The sequence below is a fragment of the Stegostoma tigrinum genome, unplaced genomic scaffold (assembly GCF_030684315.1).
Source record: "Stegostoma tigrinum isolate sSteTig4 unplaced genomic scaffold, sSteTig4.hap1 scaffold_112, whole genome shotgun sequence".
NCBI lineage: Eukaryota > Metazoa > Chordata > Chondrichthyes > Orectolobiformes > Stegostomatidae > Stegostoma > Stegostoma tigrinum.
The window spans coordinates 119,757-139,674 of NW_026728063.1; the positions used below are offsets into that span (position 1 = coordinate 119,757).

The following is a 19,918-nucleotide window of genomic DNA, read 5'->3' on the forward strand; positions in this document are numbered from 1 at the left end:
CAACATTAACATTTCATTCCCTGACAGCGGGTGAACTTACTTTTAAACTCCCATTTTCCTTCGGTATTAACGGAGAGGTGAGCCTTTTTGCAAGCACCGAAAGTCTCCACCAGTTTACGCTAAAACTTGCGGAACTGTAAGTTTCACAAATATGTTCCTATTAAACACTAATTCCTATTGAAGCAGTATGAAGCTAAATTCATTCAACTGGACAGCAAAAACGGTCAAGATTTTAAAAGCAAGTTACCATTTTGAAGTCACTCTTCGAACTAAATTCCATCTTGGTGTGTGAGAGTCCATAGGTTCCTCACTCTCAACGAACCAGTCAAAGTGTCATGCAATTACTGAAACACACAGACAAAAAACATCAATGTTAACGGTCACGAAGATTTTGAGAGTGATTTGGAATTCGTACTCAATACCCCCTGGGGAAAATCTGTTCCAATCTGGATAGTACTCACTTATTACCATCCCACCTACCTTCCCCAGCACCTCCTCCCCCTCCACACTATTTGTTTCTGAGCTCCCTTCCACCCTCCATTTCTCAGGAAGGGTCCTGACCCAAAACCTCAACTTTCCTCAGCCTCTGATGCTGCCTGCCCTGCTGTGTTCCTCCAATGTGTTATCTCAGACACCAACATTGGCAGTTCTTACTATCTGGATAAATCATTCTCACCTTGTAACAAGTGATTTTAGGAATCACTTAAACACTCAAAGTACTCACAGTCAGTGTCCCATTTCCTTGACCAGTCAATTTGATGTGAAACTTTCTTCCAAGCAGAAGCTATAACAACAATTATATTTGAGAATCAAACTCTTAATTGCATCACCAATATTTCCTTGTCTGTTTGAAACATAAGATAATGAAATAATCATGGACAGATTGGCCAACAGTGTAATTTAATGCGTGTTACAACCATTGAAGTGATCTTTAAAAAGCTGTTGTCATACAACACACCACTTTTTGAGATGCAGTGATGAACAAACTTCCTGAGACGCAAATAATATATGCCGAATTAATTCCAAAGAATACCTTTACAATTAAAAAGAAGCTAAAAATTTCTTTACATTGTCATGCTTGTCAGATTGCTATTAGTCAATGGAAATCGTGCAGAATAATTATTTATTCCCAGATGAAAAGGAAGCGTATACATTTCATTTTCACATCTTATCCAAGAGAGAAAAAAAAACACCTTCATGAATGCATTGTCAAACAAGAAGACTCACAAAAAAAGTCATTTGGCCCATTGAATTTCCTCCATCATTCGGTGAGATCATGGTTGATCTCATTACATTTATCACGACACAACATTTCCACCAAACCCTCCTTATAGCTAATACATTCCGATCCAAGTAACATCCTGGTAAATCTCTGTTTCTGTGCCATGCCTTGTCTTTCTAAATATTTTTTCAGTCATCTACAAATTTAGCCACAGCACATGCACCTCTTTCCTCCAAGTCATGAAAAAACAAGCACAAGAGCTGTGGTTCCTTCAGCGCGACCTCATTTCTTACTGACAAGCCAACCCTGGCATCTCTGTCTATTTGTATCGGAGATAATGGGAACTGCAGATGCTTCAGAATCCAAGATAACAAAGTGTGGATCTGGATGAACACAGCAGGATGAACACACAGAAGTAGAAGGGTCTCGGCACGAAACGTCAGCTTTTCGCTCCCGAGATGCTGCTTGGCCTGCTCTGCTCATCCAGCTCCACACTTTCTTATCTCTGTCCATTTGCCTGTTCTTTCTATCGGACATGAATCATTGGCTATTTCGTTCCCAACACTTATCCCCTAACAACCATCTCTCTGTGATACCCAGAGTGATGTATCTGTCAATTTCAATCTGCTCCACAAACTCATTCACTTTGTTTCATACACTCCCTGCAATTCAATACAAGATCTTCAGTCTGGCATTTACAGCCACCCTTCTTATCTGCTGCACCTGAAGTGAGACTCCTGACCATTTCCATACTTTTTGTCCTATTACTTGCTCTGGCAACTTTGCTGAGCACTTACCAGCTTCTAACTCTTTCCACAATTTTCCATGCAACTGAGCTCACCCGCTCCACACTTTTTATTTTAACACCCTACCCCAAGACCGAGCCCTGTATTTTGCCAGGATACTTGTCCCAAAATGATTCTCATCGAGCCTATAACACCAAGAATGACTCACTCCTTCCCTGTACCGATGCCAATGTCCCATGAATTCAAACACATTTCTGCCAGGCCACCATTTAAACAATGCATTTGCATCTATAATTATGCTCACACTGTGCCAAATTGCTCAGATAATAATCCAGAGATTATTACCATTCTGGTTCTGCTTTCTCATTCAGCACCTCGGTGCTCATAATCCCTCAGCAGAACCGCTTTCCTCTTTCTTCCATATCAATTCTACCTGTGTGTACCACAATAGCTGGATTTCTACTCCTCCCACTTCAAGTTCCTTTGTAGCCGAGATGGAATATCCTGAACCTGGGCACCAGGCAGGCAACACGACTTTTGAGACTCTCGATCCCAGTCACAACGAACAGTTTTCATTCCCCAAACTACACTACCTCTGATTATAACTACATTTCACTTTTTATCCCCTCCTGAATGTCCCCCCTGTACCACAGTGCTATCGTCAGTTTACTCATCTTCCCTATACCCTGCACTCTCATCCACACACGAAGAAAGAATCTCAAAGCTGTTAGATAAGATCAAAGGCCAAGGTTCCTTCTGCACTACATTCTGGATCCGTCCACCTGCCCTGTTCTTTGTCACAGTCTCACGTCTCTGGCCACTGACCGAGTTTCAGCTAGTTAATCTAAGATGTGTGACTGCCTCCTGAAGCAGAGCAATCCCTGCTAACTCTGCCCCACACGATTTGTTGATTGGTCAAAACTGAGATTCCAGTTCATCAACCCTGAGCTGGAGTATGGGGTCTGACCACTCCGCCTTCATGTAGGTATAAATCATCATCTGGCCTGGCATCTCCATTTCAATTACTTCGATCTTAATTTGATTTGAAAACATTCTGGTCTTTTAGTTTGTAGCCTGTAAATATTTCTCCGATTTACTTTCAATCTGAAAGCTACCGATAATAGATTCTTAAACCAGAAGCGATCACCAACGAATGAGCCTGATTCACCCTCCGGGTCCCTGATTCTGGCTTCAATTTACTCTGTCTCAAAAAAAATGCTTACAAACTATCAGGCAAAAAAAGCAAGCAAATGGCACCTCTTACACTCTGCACTGACTTACCGCATTGCCACCAAGTTCCCCAAAATTTATATTCACTTGGTGCATTTCATTCGAGATGTGATCTCTCCTTCCAGAACATGCAAAGCATACTGATCCAAAGCAATATACTACCTTCAAAACCTCAGCTCTCAGCTTATTACTTTTGAGTATATTCTCAAATGCTTTCTCCAAGTCCAAACACAACACATTTACTGGTTTTCCTCTATTAATTCTCCTTCCAAAACTTCCTCCAAAAACCCAAACAAATTAGCCAGACACAATTTCTCTTTCAGCAGGCTGTGGTGATTCTGTTTGATTAGATTCTGATTTTCCAAATGTCCTGCTATTATTTTCTTCACAGTTGATTGCCACCTATTTCCAACAATAGATGTTAGGCTGGTTCGGTTGTAGTTATCTGCTTTTTGCCTCTCTCCTTTTTAAATAGGGATATCACATCGGCATTTTTCCAGCCCTCAGATGCTTCTCTCGAATCTAAAGCTTTTTGGGAAATTACAATCAACGCATACACCGACTCTGAAGCTCATTGTTTAGAATCCTAGAAAGTAAACCATCACGGCAAAGAGTCTAAGCTGCTTTCACTCCATTAGATTGTCTACTGCTCCTTCTCTCATGGTACTGATGGTGTGGTAGTGATGTGTTTAATTCCTCCCTGTATTCTTTACTAATAAGGGGATCCTTGAAGTATCTTCCACTGGAAAGACTACCCTTCTCTCATTGTCTTGTTCCTTGATTTAAAAATTAACCTGGCCATCTCAGCCGAGCATATAATTAATGGCATTACCTCTAAAACCTTCTCTGCTAAAGTGTTCAATAGATTGCTACAACCTGAAACATGTAATTCTCCCCCTAAATTAATAGGCAACCAATTTGAAAATGTGGCCTCTGGTCGCAAAATCTTTGACAAATAGGAGTAATCTCTACGGATATACACTATCAAGTCTCTTAAGAATCTTAAATGTTGAAAAAATAAGATTTTTTAAAATCTTATAAACGCCAATGAATGTCGTCCCAGCCTGCCCAACATTCTTACGCATGGCAATTCCCTCTGCCATTTCCGAAATCAACCCAGTCAACATGAGGTGTACGGCCTCCGCAGCATTCACTCTGTGGCCGTACATGACTTTAAGTTACCATCCTGCTGCTACTTCTCGACTTCTATTTGTGATGCAGTCCTCTGTCCATCCTAACATACTACTCTTGAACACATGGGCTCTTTTCTTTTGAGACACCTTATGAGCTGTACCTTATCAAATGCTTTGTTGAAATCTCAATGGACTACATCAACTGGTGGTCCTTCATCAGTAATGTTTGTTTCCTTCTCAAAGCACTGTAGCAAGTTTGTCAAGTATTATTTCCCCTTTATAAAAGGATGTTAACTCTGTAGGATGTTATAGCACACTAAGTACCCTGTTATTTCATCTTTCATTGCCGGCATGAACATCTACCCAGGTTGACCTAAATTGGCAATACTGGCTTGCTATTTTGTCGAAGTATCTTTGTAATAATGGTGTTATGTTCACAATCTTTCAATCCTCTGAGAATTTTCCACAATCTAAGGATTCTTGGAAGATTATCATCAGTACCTCCATTGTATCTGTAGCTGCATTGTTCAACATGAGAGGATACAACTCATCATACCCCTTGGATATTTTCTCTACTGATTGGAGTCATGTTTGGAATTCTATGCAGTGACATTCATTTTTAACAGTTTGCGAAATACTACCAGGAACAGAAATTGTGATCCAGCTGCAACTAAGCGATAGCTTTCAGCACAGAAGAAAGTATTTGAATTCATTATGACCCGAATCACTCCTGAAAAGGGCAATACAATTTGCCTCAGTCCATAATGTTCTTTCTCGAACATCCTGAGATGTATTATCTGTATTTCTTCAAATTTACCACAGATTCTGTTTCAATCACCCTTTCAGCAACACGCATGACAACATTTCGGCATTCTTAGTCCCCCTGGAGCCTCCGTTGCACGTGTGCATTGTTAGACGATTATTTGTTTGTGTGCCTGCTTTTTTGCTCAAATGGTTAAAGGTAAGTTGGTGTTCTTTTGTCATCAGAGCTATTGCCTCCTCATTCTCATCTTCCTTGTTTTATCCCTCTGCTGGAATATTTAATTTGTTGACATATCTGAAATATGTTGTTGAATGGATTGGGTTTTGTAACATTGCATTCCCCATAGACCATCTACCGATAGTGTTGCTTGTTCTGACAGTTATTATCTTGCAGAGTGGAAAATGCAGTTTGAAAGCAATGGAACATTATTGATGAAGAAGTTGATGCATAAATTGCTGCGATCTTCCAAACTACAAACTCACCCACAATTCTTTCTCGGTCAGAGCATTATGCCGGCGCAAATGAATCGTGTTCTCAATGGGACTTCCAAAACCATGGAATTGAATTTGCATGTTGATTTCTTCTTCCCTCTTCAGAAATGCAATGTCGTATCGTGATGAAGCTTCCAAGGCAATGATTGTGTCCTTCAATGAAGGGAAAAGTGACTTTTAGATTCATGGAAATATTTCAGTACTTCCACATACATGAAATACAAACATTCTCCCTGCATGCTGACCCAAGTCGGCAAGACTAGGGCATGACCCAGTCTCATTTTATCGTATCTTTCCGATTTTACATGCCACGGGATAATCATTCAGGTGTAACAGAAATGTTGATCATGGAAATTTATCACCGTTTTAATAAATAATGGCAAATTTTCAACATCTTGCAAGTGTATGAAGGCTCAATCTCATGACACCTTGCCTGCTGCACAAAGACATTCTTACACTGCTTTGAGTGTAAGGGCTCAACCAAAACACAATCATTACACAAATGCATCAACACGCTACTTTCAATAGGATCTGGCGCAGGCTTGGAGGGCCGAAGCGCCTGTTCCTGTGCTGTAATTTTCTTTGTTCTTTGACCAGATAAAAAGGAAAAGGGAGGTGTAGAACAGTCATCAAGGGAACAAGAGTCCCTGTGGACGCACTAACGTCAACCAGGCCAACATCCCCAGCACTGAGGCACTGACCATCCTCGATCAGCTACAATGGGCTGGACACTTCATCTGTATGACTGACACGAGACTCCCCGCATGTTCTCATCCCAGCTTCAAAACAGCAGGCGAGACCCAGATGTGCAGAGGAAGCACTCGGTGATAAACTCAAGTCCTCAATGGCGAAGTGTGACATTCCTGCAGACACCTGGGAATCGCCGGTCTCAGACGGCCGAAAGCCTGAAGAGCACCTGGGAAGGCATCAAACACTTTGCGGCATGCTTTTGGAAGCAGCGGAAGCCATGCAGCCACACCAACACCTCCCTCACCCCTTCCCACGACTGCCTTCTGCCCCGAGTGCAACAGAGCCGACGGTAGCTGCATCGGTCTGTGCAGCCGGCGATCAATTCAGCCTGAGAGTGGGAGAGTGTCATCCATATCTGCGAGAAACCACCATGATGATGATGATGTATAGTGTGCAGGGGCATCTCGTCACAGCAAATCAGAGAACAAAGACAGGGCAACAGAACGCTGGTGACCAAGATGAGGATGAGGGAGAATCTCAAAATCTTCTGCAAGTGTCTCAGAGGGAAAGAGAAAACCCAGGGAAAACCAGGTCTCATTAGGGATGAAGAGGCAAATGAACGGTTTGAACTGGAGGGCAATGTCAGGTGTTAAACGAGAATTTCACATCAGCTTTTACATGTGAGAAGGAGCACACAATTCTCGGACAGAATTAACAGAGACTGGGGAGATGTTCGGTGTTTTGGTGAATTTAAAATTGGACAAATCCCAGGTTTGGATGAGGTGTATGCCACGATGCCCAGGGAGATGAGAGAAAAAATTCCACTCGCCCTCATACAGAGCTTTCAAAAGTACCAAAGGACTGGAGAACAGGTAACATAGTTCCACTTATCAAAATGCGTGACAAACATAAAGCAGAGTATTACAGACCGGTGAGTATCACATCAGTAGATAGGAAAATATTGGAGAAAATTCTGAACGGCAGACGTAATTTCCATTTCAAGAAGTGGGGTCTGATCAGCGACCGTCAGCATAGCTTTGTCAGAGGGAGGTCACGCCTCACAAACTTAGATGATTCTTTCAAAGAGGTGACAGAGTGTGCAGATGGGAGTTGATGTAGTGAAAATAGATTTCAGCAAAGACTTGGACAGGGTCCCAAATGGGAGCGTGGCAAAGAAGGTAAAGCTCGGGGGGTCCAGGAAAATACAGCAAGTTGAATCCAAAGTTACAGATTGGTCAAATGGGCAGGTCAACGGTAGATGGAATGTTAACCCTGATCAATAAGGCAATTTGGACAAACTAACAAGGCCAGGAATCATTCAAAGAAATGCCAGGAGACTAGGAAGATCAGAGGAATGGTGTGATCTTGGGGTGCTTGTCCACAGATTCCTGAACATGGAATGGCAGCTTAAAGGGACAGTTCACAAAGCATATGGCTCAAGAGCTGTGCAGGACTTTTGTTAGGCCCCAGCTGAAGTGCTCACTGCAGTTCTGGTCTCTCCATTATAGAAAGGAGGTGTTTGCATTTGAGCATGTGTGGAGGACATTCATCAGGATGTTCTGAGGGGGTGAAGCATTTTAACTCTTGGGAGAGTCTGGATACGTTTGCGTTAGCAATAACTGCTAATGCTGGAGTCTGAGATCACACAGTGTGGAGCTGGGGGAACACTGCAGGCCAGGCAGCATCACTGTTGCCGATCTCTGATTAAAGGTCTAGGCCTGAAACATCAGCTTTTGTGCTCCCGAGATGCTGCTTGGCCTGTTGTGTTCAGCCAGCTCCACACTTTGTTCTCTTGGATTCTCCAGCATCTGCAGTTCCCATTGTATCTAGCATCACTGTTTTATCTGGATAAGGTTGGCTTGTTTTCTTTCGAGTAGAGAAGGTTGAAGGAGGTCCTGAAAAAATTGTTTAGATTAATATGGGTATAGGCGAGGTAAAAAGAAGGTCCATAATGGGGTCGGTCGGGGGGCGGTGGTGGTAGAGGAAGAGATACATACATTTAAGCTAAAAGCTCAAGGACAATGCCAAAAGGAAAAGAGATGCACAGGCAAAGTGCATGTAAGAATTTAACCAAGGATTAACACCATTGAAGAACTGGTATTTGTGCCAATGCACCAAACCTGCAGATGAAAATGCAGTGTCCAGTTTGATTGCAAACTGCAACAACCACCAGTTAGTAACATGATCAATGGAAATATCTGAATGCCTGTTGTTGTGATCTCAAGCATTTACCTGCGTCGAGTGAAATCCACCACCATAGTTCTGTTGCATCGTTAGCCACCTCGCAATCGGTGTTGCATAGTCAATATCATTCCTTGACAATGCTTGAAGCAAGGCATAAGCAGTGGTTTCCACAGTCATCGCAGAAGCCTGTGCTGCTTCAATTGGATACGGCTTCTCGTCCTCCAACAATGGAGGCTTTCCAGGAACCAACATCAGAATCTGTCATTTGAGAAAGGGATTAGCTGAGAATAAAGTTTACATCATATAGATTTTTGTTTGCATTTCACCAACACAACAATGGTTTTCTGGTCAAGATCCACCATTGTCTCACCACTGATGTCTATAACATGCTCCATACTTCCCGCTCAGTGATGGGTCCTTTTGTTTGGGAAAAATAGGTACCTTCGAATGCAAATGAATCAAGATGAGCTTTAGTTTCTCATCAGGCTACATGGCAGTTATTACAAGATGTTACGAACAAAAGGTGAAGAGGCAGATGAAACCATTCAGAGCATCAGTCTGGATGATCTTCTTGCCCTCATCCTGAGGAGGCATCACAGATCTTAACTTACACGCAATTCAAGTTATTTCACGCAATGACAAGACTGAATGTTCGGGATACTGCAAATGCCATGGCACCTGGCAGCATCCGACAAACTGTATTGGAACAATGTGCCCCAAGGTCAGCACACCAACAGTAAATGTTTTCCAGTACATTTTTAAACACTTGCGACACTCACATTTCAGAGAAAGATGACCTATCATGTAATAGTCAGACAAATTGTGCTGACCAATTATGGCCTCAATGTATTCTCAATCATCAGCAAAGTAATGCAACATCTGGATGACAGTGCTGTCAAACAGTTGCACACTAAGGCTCAGTTTACTTTTCTTCAGGCTCACACTTCTCATAACCTCATTCAGGATTTACCACAAATATGATCAGAGATCCTGAGCTTGAAAAGGAAGGAAAGTGCAATCTGTCCTTTCCACCCTGGCAACTTCTGATTGAATGTGGTGTGAAGCAGAGGAATAGAAAATTGAGTCAGTGGCATTCACTGGATACCTGCACTGGTTGAAGTCATGTCTTCATTTGAACCAAAGTGGAGACATGAATGTTCATTGAATATTGTCCAGGTGTCCAGCAGAATTCATGACTTTTCCAACAGTGAAATCAACGATGAGAAAATACAGTGAGACTTGCACAACGATCAGGCTTGGCCTGATAAACGATAAGTAACATTTGCACCACACAAGTGCTAAGCAGCAATCAGCTCCAACAAGAGAGAATATGACCACATCACAAAATTCCATGTCCTTACCTGAACATCATCCTTACATTTTTGTTTTAAATGTACAAGTGCGATCCAAGCCACGCAAGGCTATGCGCCAGGTGTTGGAAATGAGGTTAGAAAAATTCACTGCTTCTCTTTGACTGTCACAGAATCCGTGAGCTTAAGAATTTAATTAAGTCTATCCAAGAGAGTTTCTTGACACAGTATATGGATAGAAGATGGGCCATGCTGGACTTTGTCCTAGTCAGGTAACTGGTGAGAAGTGTGGGAAAGCATTTTGGAAATAGTGATCACAACTCCTTCAATTTTAAGATTGCTATGAAGAAGGATAAGTCAGGACCTTGGGGGAGAGTAAATTATATCAATTTTAGGTAGGAGCTGGGGAGTGTTAATTGGGGGGAGCTGTCACATTTGCCATATGGGAATTGTTTAAAGGCCTGCTTACGAGTTTAGGATCAGGAAGGAGGAAGGACAAGGATGGCGAGGTAAAGACCCTTGGATAATTGGGGAGGTTGTGAAGTTAGTCAAAAGGGACAAAAACAGAAATATGTCAGGTTTAGGAAACTAAAATCGAACAGGGCCGACATTAGAAAAAGCAGAAAAAGAAAGGGCGTTGAAATGACCTTGGCAAGGAGGGTTGAAGGAAATCCCAAGGCATTCTGTGCATACATCTAAAACAAGGGGATAAATAGTGAGAAAGTAGGATCATTCAGGATAAAGGAGGGAACTTGTGTACGGAAGCAGAGGATATGGGCAAGATCCGAAATGAGTACTGTGCATCACTATTCACTCAGGCGAAGGGTGTGGAGGATAGTGGGATTTGTGTGGAGCATGCTCATATGATAACAGCATTTTGAGATCAAGAAAGAGCATTAAGGTGGATAAGTCCTCAGGACCCAATGGTATCTACTCAAGGATTTTGAGCGAGGTGAGAGAGGAGATTGTCGGGGCATTCAGCAATATCTTTGTATCCTTGGTAACCACTGGAGATGTACTGAGGACGAGCAAGTTGCTAAATGTTCTTCTTCTGTTCAAGAAGGTAAATCGGGTCAATCCAGGAAACTATAGACTAGAGAGTCTCTCATCGTTCATTGGGAAGCTATTGGACAGAATTCTTAGGGATTGTATTTATCTGTATTTGGAACAGCGTGGCCCAATTAGGGACAGTCAGCATGGCTTTGTGCAGGGCAGGTCATGTCTTACTAAATTGATTGAATTTTTTGAGGAGGTAACTAATGTGATCATTGAAGATAGAGTGGTGGATATTGTTGACATGGATGTTAGCAAGGCTTAAAACAAGGCGCTTCACCGTAGGATCATCCAGAAGATTAAGATCCATGGGGTCCGTGGTCACTTAGCTGCTTGGATTCACAACTGGCTTGCCCAGAGAAGGCAGAGGGTGGTGGTGGAAACGTGCTTTTTAGGCTGCAGATCCAGGACTATTGTGTTCTGCAGGGATCTGTACTGGGACCTCTGCTGTTGTGGTATATATATAAAATGACTGAGGTGACAAGATAGATGGATGGGTTAGTAAGTTTTTAGACGATAGAATAATTGGTAGAGTGGTAGTTAGGGTAGAAAGTCATAAAAGGATACAGAAGGATACAGATCCGTTGCAGAAATGGCAAGTGAATTTTAATCCATTAAGTGTGAAGTGCTCCACTTTGGGAAATTAAATGTTAAGGAAAAATATACAGTTAATGGCAGGACCCTGAGCAGCATTTGTGTACACAGGGATCTTGGGATTCAGTTCATAGCTCCCCGAAAGGGGCCACACAAGTTGATAGAGTGGCAAAGAAGACGCATGGCATGCTTGCCTTTATTAGTTCGGGAATCGAGCACAAGAATCAGGATGTCATGTTCCAGCTTTAGAACACTTTGGTTCGGCCTTAAGTATTGCACTCTGAAGAATTGTATCCAATTCTGGTCGTCATGTTACAGGAAGGACGTGGAGGTTTTGAATACGGTGCAAAAGAGGTTGCCTGGATTTGAGGGCTTGAGCTAGAAAGGAGAGGCTGGAAAGACTCAGGCTGTTTTCTCTGCAGTGGCAGAGGTTGAGGGAAGACTTGATAGAGGTTTACAAATTTATGACATGCATAGACAGATTCTGACTGTAACCCTTCTCCCAGATTTGAAATGTCTAAAACTTGGGGCATGTATTTAAGGTGAGAGGGGGAAAGTTCAAAGGAGATGTCAGAGACAATTCTTATATACAGAGAGTGGTAGGAGTCTGAAAAGCACTGCCGGGGTGGCTGTGGAAGCAGATACAATAGGGCCGTTTAAGACACTTTTATATACGTACATGAATATACAAGGAATGTAGGGATATGAATCAAGGACATTCAGAAGGCTTTAGCTAAATTTGGCATCATGTTTGGCACAACATTGCATGCCAAAGGGCCTGTTCCTCTGCTGAAGTGTTCTTGGATCTATGTTAATCAATGTGACTGGAACCGTAGATCAGAGACAATAGATTCTACAGCAAGTAGACTTCTCAACATCTGTCCACTGCCGATAAACTCCAAATCCGGGTGCCAATGAAATACTCTTCACTCAGCTGAACGAGTGCGACTCAGACAACACTATCGATAAACAACAGCAATGCAGTCAAATCATCCCATTGATTGATCCCCCTTCTTACGTAAGGATATAGGAAAACAAGTCAGCCATTCAACCCTTCAAACACTTTCTACCATCCAATGAGGTTATAACTTAATTGTGGCCTACCTCCATCATGCCTTTGGTCCATATCCCTCAATACTGTTTTTCCTTTCGGTCGAACTGAAAATTTACAATTAACAATGGATCGAGAATGAACTGTTGTTTGAGATGGGGAGTTACAATGAGACAATGCACCAATTCATCAAACTCCTTCCACAGTACCTGATAATTGTGTGAACCCTACCACCCAAAAATATTTAAACAGCAGCTCCAGAATCTGCATGTTCCCTGTCAAAATCAGCAGAATCCTGATCTGGAACTGTATGACTGTTCCTTCATTTCCACTGAGTAAAAGCAATTCATCTCCTGTCCTCAGTAGTTCATTAATATATTCATACCACGTGCATTGCAGCTATTCAACAGGCCAATTCTCCACAACCTTCTCAACAGCAATTCTGGATGGATAGCAAATGCAGCCCAAGGAAGCAACATCAATGACATGCTCGTGAATTTTAAAAATTATAATGACAATATTTGCGGATTATAACAAATCTCCGACTTCATGACGTCTCAAATCCATTCTCACCCTCTCCCCACTGCTTGGATGTGCATTCATGATTGTGATTTACAAAGAACAGCAACTAATTTGAAACAATTCACTTGCAAAAATAGAACAGAAATCTACTTTTGTGCAAAACCGATGCAAAACAGATAGTAGCGGATAGTGAAGGGGACTGTTGGAGAATGCAGAATATAGACAGATTGGAGAGTTAGGTGGAGAAATGGCAGATGGAGTTCAATCCGGGCAAATGCGAGGTGATGCATTTTGGAAGATCCAATTCAAGAGCGAACTGTACGGGAAATGGAAAAGCCCTGGGGAAAATTGATGCACAGAGAGATCTGGGTGTTCAGGTCCATTGCACCCAGACGGTGGCAACGCAGGTCAATAGAGTGGTCAAGAAGGCATACGGCATGCTTTCATTCATCAGACGGGGTATCAAGTATAAGAGTTGGCATGTCATGTTGCAGTTTTATAGGACTTTGATTCACATTTGGAATACGGCGTACAGTTCTGGTCGCCACATTACCAATAGGACGTGAATACTTTGGAGATGGTGCAGAGGAGGTTCACCAGGATGTTACCTGGTATGGAGGGCACTAGCTATGAACAGAGGTTGAGTAGATTGGGATTATTTACATGAGAAACACGGAGGTTGAAGTGGGGGACCTGATTGATGTCGACAAAATCATGAGAGGTATAGGCAGGGTGGATAGCAGGAAGCTTTCCATCTCAGAGTGGGGGGATTACTAGACGTCACAATTTCAAGGTGAGAGGGGAAAAGTTTAAGGCATATGAGTGGAAAGTTCTTTATGCAGAGAGTCGTGGGTGCCTGAAACGCGTTGTCAACGCAGGCGTTCGAGGCGGGCACAATAGCGTCATTTAAGATGTATCTAGACAGAAACATGAATGGGCAGGGAGCAAAGGGAACAGATCCTTGGAAAACAGGCGACAGGTTTACATAAAGGATCTGGAACGGCGCATGCTTGGAGGGCCAAAGGGCCTGTTCCTGTGCTGTAATTTTCTTTGTTCTTTTCCTCTTTGAAACAGTTTGAAGGCTGGCTATCAGCTAGACAACAGCAGCGAAACCTGGGATTCGTCATTAGAAACATGAAGGAGTTTCCAACATCAATTGGAGAGAGAGCGTACTTGAAGATTCAAGTCACTATTTCATCTACAACTTTCCACTCACACCGGTGAAATGCCCTTTCAGAACTACAGTGCACGTTAGTCCAGAACCTGCTGCACTCAAGCCACTTCCATTTTTCCACTTCCTGAACTACAATTTGATCCCTTCATTTCCTGGTTTGTTTGCTTTTAATGTTTTTCTCGTCTTGAAGATTTCTACAGTACAAATTTACAGTTGCCCTATTTTAGAAGGATATTATTAAGCAAGAGTGGGCACAGAAGAAATTTACCAGATTGTTGCTGAGCATGGAAGGTTTCAGTGATAAAGGAAGGTTGGGTCAGCTGGAACTTTTTTCACTGGAGCAAAGGGGATAAAAGGTGACCTGATCGAGGTTTATAAATAGGACAAGGCTGAAGGGATATGGGCCACGAAGAGGCAGTTGGGACTAGTTTAGTTTGGGATTATGTTGGACCTAAGGGCCCATTTCCACGCTGTACGACTATGACTCTATAAAATAGGCTGACAAGGTCAAGTAACACATACCGTACCAAAACGAGAAAAAAAAAGCACAGCATCCCCTTCAAATTACATCTCACCACAGGACAAGTTAAGGCCAGGCTACTACATAGAACAAACATCAACACTGCATCTCAAACCTCCACTGGAATTGAATAGTTTTGCATTTATCTTGATAAGTCAAACCACATTCTGTTCTCCAACCCTCTGGTACTTCCCTTGTGAGAGGAATTGAAAAACTGGTCAGGGCCACTGAGATTTTCTTTGAGGTAACAAGGTGTACAGCTGGACGAAAACAGCCGGCCAAGCAGCATCAGAGCAACAGGAAGGCTGACGTTTCAGGCCTAGACACTTCTTCAGAAATGGAGGAGGGAGAGGGGGTTCTGAAATAAATAGGGAGAGAGCGGGAGGCGGATAGAAGTTGGTTAAAGGAAAAGATAGGTGGACAGGAGACAGGCAGGTCAAAGAAGCATGGATGGAGTGCAGGTGGGAAGTTAGGGAGCAGACAGGGCAGTCCAGAGAGGACGAACAGGTCAAGGGGGCGGGAAGAGGCTAGTAGGTAGGAGGTGGGGGTGGGGCTTGAGGTGGCAGGATGGAAGAGGTGGGTTGGTTTTGGGTTGCGGGAGCAGGAGGGCAGATTTTGAAGCTTGTGAAGTCCACATTGATACCACTGAGCTGCAGGGTTCCCAAGCGGAATATGAGGTGCTGCTCCTGCAATCTTCTGGTGGCACTGCAGGAGACCCAGGATGGACATATAATCTGAGGATTGGGAGGGAGAGTTGAAACGGTTCGCAACTGGTAGGTGCAGTTCTTTCGTGCATTAGTGACTTGCAAAGGTCCCGAAGCCTCCGCTTGGTTTCCCCGATGTAGAGGCGGCTACAATGGGAACAGCGAATACAGTATATCACATTAGCAGGTGTGCAGGTGAACATCTGCTTGATGTGGAAATTTCTTCTTGGCCCCTGGGATGGGGGTGAGGGGGGAGGTATCGAGACAGGTGAAGCACTTCTTGCAGTTGCAGGGAAAAGTGCCGCGTGTACGGGGTGCTGGAGGGGAGTGTGGAGCGCATAAGGGAGTCACCTAAGGGTGGCGAGGGAAAAAATGTCTTCGGTGGTAGGGTCAGAGTGCAGATGGCAGAAGTGTCGGCGATGATGCATTGAATCCGAAGGTTGGTGGGGTGGTACGTGAGGGCGAGGAGGACTCTGTTTTGGTTGTTGTTACGGGGAGCGGGTGTGAGGGGTGAGTTGTGGGAAATGTGGGTGACCCGGTCTAGGGTGTTTTCGACCACTGCGGGGGGGGTGGGGGGTAGTTGCGGTCCTTGAAAACTAAAACTTCTCTTTCAAATCCTCCCACCTCCTACAGGCAAAGTGGGTGGCCAGGGTATCCACATGGGCCCAAGCTATGCCTGCCTCTTTGCAGGTTACATGGAACGATCCCTCTTCAATACCTACACTGGCCCTAAACCCCATCTCTTCCTCCGTTACATTGATGACCGTATCGGCGCCACTAATGTGGTATGCTGCAAAATGTGCTATGTGGTAATCCTTTCACCATGTATATTTCGTAATCAAACAACAAACTAAAGGAAGACAACAAAATGTGGGGCTGGATGAACACAGCAGGCCCAGCAGCATCTCAGGAGCACAAAAGCTGACGTTTCGGGCCTAGACCCTTCATCAGAGAGGGGGATGGGGAGAGGGCTCTGGAATACATAGGGAGAGAGGGGGAGGCGGACCGAAGATGGAGAGAAAATAATATAGGTGGAGAGGAGAGTATAGGTGGGGAGGTAGGGAGGTGATAGGCCAGTCCAGGGAAGACGGACAGGTCAAGGAGGTGGGATGAGGTTCAGAGGCAGAAAATGGAGGTGCGGCTTGAGGTGGGAGGAAGGGATGGGTGAGAGGAAGAACAGGTTAGGGAGGCAGAGACAGGCTGGGCTGGTTGTGTGATGCAGTGGGGGGAGGGGACGAACTGGGCTGGTTTTGGGATGCGGTGGGGGAAGGGGAGATTTTGAAGCTGGTGAAGTCCACATTGATACCATTGTGCTTCAGGGTTCCCAAGCGGAATACGAGTTGCTGTTCCTGCAACCTTCGGGTGGTATCATTGTGGTATTGCAGGAGGCCCAGGATGGACATATCGTCTGAGGAACGGGAGGGGGAGTTAAAATGGTTCGCGACTGGGAGTTGCAGTTGTTTATTGTGAACCGAGCGGAGGTGTTCTGCAAAGCGGTCCGCAAGCCTCCGCTTGGTTTCCCCAATGTAGAGGAAGCCACACAGGGTACAATGGATACAGTATACCAACTGCACCTCCCAGTCGCGAACCAATTTAACTCCCCCTCCCGTTCCTCAGACGACATGTCCATCCTGGGCCTCCTGCAGTGCCACAATAATGCCACCCCAAGGTTCTAGTAACAGCAACTCATATTCCGCTTGGGAACCCTGCAGCCCAATGGAATCAACGTGGACTTCACCAGCTTCAAAATCTCCTCTTCCCCCACCGCATCCCAAAACCAGCCCAGCTCATCCCCTCCCCCCACTGCAACCCAAAACCAGTCCAGCCGGTGTCCGCTTCCCTAGCCTGTTCTTGCTCTCACCCATCCCTTCCTCCTACCTCAAGCCGCACCTCCATTTCCTACCTACTACCTCATCCCGCCTCCTTGACCTGTCCGTCTTCCCTGGACTGACCTATCCCCTCCCTACCTCCCCACCTATACTCTCCTCTCCACCTATCTTCTTTTCTCTCCATCTTCGGTCCGCCTCCCCCTCTCCCCCTATTCATTCCCGAACCCTCTCCCCATCCCCCTCTCTGATGAAGGGTCTACACCTGAAACGTCAGTTTTTGTGCTCCCGAGATGCTGCTCGGCCTGCTGTGTTCATCCAGCTTCACACTTTATTCTCTTGGATTCTCCAGCATCTGCAGTTCCCATTATCTCCTGTGGGTTACCACTGACTAGAAACTCAACTAGGCTTGGCACACAAATAGATTGGCTACAAGAGCACATCAGAGGCGAGGAATACTGTGGTGAATAATTTACCTCTTGACTCCCTAAAGCCTGTGCATCGTCGACAAGACACAAGTCAGGAATATGATGGAATACACCCTTCTCGCCTGGACAGGTGCAGCTCCAACATTCAAGAAACTTGACACCTTCCAGGACAAAGCGGCATGCTTGATTGGTCCCATATCCTTTCCCACGACTACTGACACTCAGTAGCAGCACTCTGTACTATCTACAAGATGCACTGCAGAAATTCACCAAAGACTCTCAGACAGCACCTTCCAAATCCACTACCAATTCCATCTAGGACAAGCACAGCAAATACATGGGAACACCACCACATGCCTGTTCCCCTCCGAGCCACTCAGCATCCTGACTTGGAAATATATCACTGTTTTTTTTCCACTGTTGCTAGGTCAAAAGCCTGGAATTCCCTCCCTAACAGCATTGTGGGTCAACCTACAGCATGCGGATTGCAGTGGTTCAAGAAGGCAGCTCACCACCACCTTCTCAAGGGCAACCAGGGACGGGCAATAATGCTGACCCAGATAGTGATGGCCCACGTCCCACAACTGAATAAAAATAAACATAAGAACACACACACAGTAACATGACAACGACTAGAAAATCTGTTTTTTTTTGTTTGCTTTCATGATACTTATTGTGGGAATAAATCCCAGCCAGATTAGCAAGAAGAATGTCCATGATTACATGTGGGATTTTTTGCATCGAGCTGAGAGGGTTAATGTTTCATCTTAATTACAATACCTCAGGCAGTGTAGCACTCTATATGTCGTCCCCTGCTGTGGGATTTGAACCCCTGAACTACCAGGCAATATATCTCATAAATTTCACTTCTGAGGGGAGGAGATAATAACTTGCAGAAACTATCCTGATGTATCAATGGATTTCCCCTTAGACACAGAACCTTTTCATCATGTTTGTGCAGAAATGACCAAGTTTCTGCATTCAAAGGACAAGCAACAGCTAACACTGCTGGAGAGACTCAGAGAGAGAGAGAGAGAGAGAGAGAGAGCACCAAAAGATGAAAGCGCCATGCGAAGAAATTTCAGTGAGAAATGCAAAAACGTTCCAAATGAAAATTCAAACACAGAAAGCACAATTGCAGTATTATACTGAACGCTGAATTTAATGGAAGTGATGGACATTAGGCGAAGAAAAAAAACAACACTGAACGGTTTGTGTCTTGTATTTTATAGCTGTACTAGCATGATAGATTTTCATACAGCTCCTGGTCCATTATTAATTGGTGGGTTTTCAGTGATGGTAGCTATACCCATATTTAAAGCCCACCTCTAGCTGCCCGCAGTGAATTGTATTGAATTATTTATTGTCACTTGCAGTGAATAATACGGTAAGATACAGTGAAAAGCTCCAACTGTTTCCGCAATACAGTGCCATTATGGATGGTCTGAGAATAAAAAGAGTAAAAAGAAAGTTTTTGTTCCACTACCTCCAGGATGACTCTGAGCCGGCTCACCAAAGACATCTGCACTGCCAGCCCTCTTGCGCCGTCTTGCACCATCTGTGCCAGGTCCACCAACATAGGTGTCGCCACTCTTCAGGAGCCTTGCCACGGGGCTCACATCACTGTCACCAAGTCCCGTGCTCAACACATAATCGCCCCACATACGGGAATTCCCGATTGCAATCCGTCGCCACCTTGCCAATAACCAGGGGTCCCTGCTCCAGGCCTGCAATCAGCGGTGCCTGCCCGCACTGCCACCTTGATGATGCCAGGAGTTCCCACTCTAGGCCCACCACATCCAGGAGTCCCTGGCTCTGCTGGCGACCACCTCGCCAAGAGCCTCGCTCTGGCTGCCTTCACCCAAGGTGTTCTCTTGCCGGTGCCGCCATCTTGAAGCGTGCACAGCAGCTGCTGGCCCCACGTGAGGACGTCCCTGATGCCATTGCCATGGTTTCTGACTGCCAGGAAGCAGCTACCAGTCTTCACGTGGCCCGTGCTCACTGCAATGTCAATCCGGGTGACTCACACGTCAAAAAGATAATCCAGGAAAAAAAAGCAGAAATAAAAAGAATAAAAAGTGAAAGAAAACAGATGGGAGTGGGTGAGCCCCAGGCAAGAGCCCAGACACAACCCTGCTACTCCCTCCTAGAAGGAGTGCAGTGGTTTCAGGCACTTGAAGAGTTTGAGTAACAGGCTGAGGTCCAGTTCCTGTTCCTATCTCAGCCAGAGATAACAAGGTGTAGAGTTGGATGAACACAGCAGGCCAAGCAGCATCA

At 44.6% G+C, this 19,918-nt stretch overlaps 1 protein-coding gene across 8 annotated transcripts in view; it reads right to left on the bottom strand.

Annotated features, from left to right (window-relative positions):
* The window catches only part of LOC132207623 (complement C5-like), a 256,535-nt gene that overhangs the window by 119,488 nt on the left and 117,129 nt on the right, over positions 1 to 19,918 (bottom strand). For 5 of the 8 annotated variants that reach the window (XR_009443638.1, XR_009443640.1, XR_009443637.1 and 2 more), the window contains 4 exons: positions 8,508 to 8,717; positions 5,577 to 5,738; positions 248 to 344; positions 41 to 134 (listed from right to left, as the gene is read on the bottom strand). The exons of 2 other annotated variants lie outside the window; for them this stretch is intronic. The gene's annotated coding sequence lies outside the window, so the exon portion shown is untranslated. The remainder of the gene's footprint in view (positions 1 to 40; positions 135 to 247; positions 345 to 5,576; positions 5,739 to 8,507; positions 8,718 to 19,918) is intronic. One more of the 8 variants, XR_009443641.1, reaches the window with a different exon arrangement.